The sequence below is a fragment of the Apis dorsata genome, unplaced genomic scaffold, assembly GCF_000469605.1.
Source record: "Apis dorsata unplaced genomic scaffold, Apis dorsata 1.3 scaffold_209, whole genome shotgun sequence".
NCBI classification, from domain to species: Eukaryota; Metazoa; Arthropoda; class Insecta; order Hymenoptera; family Apidae; genus Apis; species Apis dorsata.
The window spans coordinates 175,762-177,333 of NW_006263493.1; positions in this window are offsets into that span (position 1 = coordinate 175,762).

The window sequence follows — 1,572 nt, forward strand, 5'->3', positions numbered from 1 at the left end:
TGTCGATGGATACACACGCACGCATATGCACACGACTTGACACGACTTCCGACCACGAGTCGAATCGAATGGTAACGGTAAGTTTTGACTTTTCACAGATCCCCGCACAATGGGTGGCGAGGAACTCCTGCGGAAAGAAAGTCGTAAAGAGTGTTGGAAGGGGGGGAGAATCTCTTCTTCCTCGAAGGAGGGGTCGCTTCGAGAAATTTCACCCCACGGACAGGGGGGATTGGTTCTTTTCTTCGAAATCTGCCTTCCTTTTTGCCAGTTTTCTCACCTTTTCACGGAGAGGAAAGGGGGAGGGTCGCACTTACTTCTCGGAACTTATTCTTGCTTGGGAAATCCACTGGAGGGAGGGAAGATTTCGGTCGCAGGACAAGTAAGTATGTTAATATATTCCCGGTGGAAGAGGATCCTTCGAAGGCATGCATTCTGGATCGAAGATCAAAGCGGAACGACGTCCGTTAATTGTTTCGAGGCACGTATCCTGTAATCCGACGGGATGAGAATTTTCTTTTTCCTTTTTCTTTTCCGTCACCTCGTGGCGACAAAGGAGCAACGAGGATTATAAAATTAGGAAGCGAGATGCGGCGCATCCCTTTCCTTCCTCTCGTCAATCTCCTCGTGGAGACATCGTGTTGGGGCGAGATCGTTTATTATCGAACGAGCTTTTCACGCATGTGTGCGAAGACTGGGGAAGGGAGGGTGGAGGGAGAGAGATTTTTCTCGATCCTTGCCTTCACCGTCTCCTTCGAGACGAGACGTTGCGTCGCGTCGAAACGCATTTGACGAATGGAAACGGACATCTCCTCCGCTCCTCCGTTATTATTATTTTCCTGATCCGATCGATCGGCGCGGCGTTTTCCAAGCGGAAAATTATGCTATAAAACAGGCGAGGATTGTCCGAGAGCTGCGACAAAGGCCATTGTTAGCCACGACAATGAGGACGAGGAACAATCGGGTGTGACAATCGGGAGTGAGAAGACGTTGTAGCAGAAACTATCTGTCCCACCGAAAGATTAAACAACGATTCCTAGTACAACTCTCCCTCCCCTCCCTTCCTTATTTGAAACAAACAATTAATTAAATCGAAGTTGTTGCTTCGAATGCATACAACATCCCAAGCAACCTTTTATTATTTTCGAAAACAAACTTCCAACGAATAATCTGTATAAATTCTATAACGAAATTCGCTTACTTGGAGAATCGATTTCTCCAAAGTTTTAGATTTCTCTAAAAGCGAGATTCTCCGAGTCTGAAAATTTTCTCAAAGAAACAAAATTGTTCGTCGATCATCCCGGAACACGATCCCGCTCTCTTTTCTCGACGTTTGCTCCTTCATTTCTTCTCCCCTCCCCTTTGTTCGTTTGGCGCGCGCGCGCGCGATTCGTGGGCGTTGCGGGGTGATAGCGGCGCAAAAGAAACGAGAGGACGGTGGAGGAGGAGGAGGAGGAGGGCGAAGAAATGCGGGAGAGCGTAACGGATACGCGAAGACAGAGGAGGCATTCATGGAACGGCGACACGTGTTTCCTCGCGCGATTCCTCCTCCGAGTCCCCTCCTCCGAGGTCTCG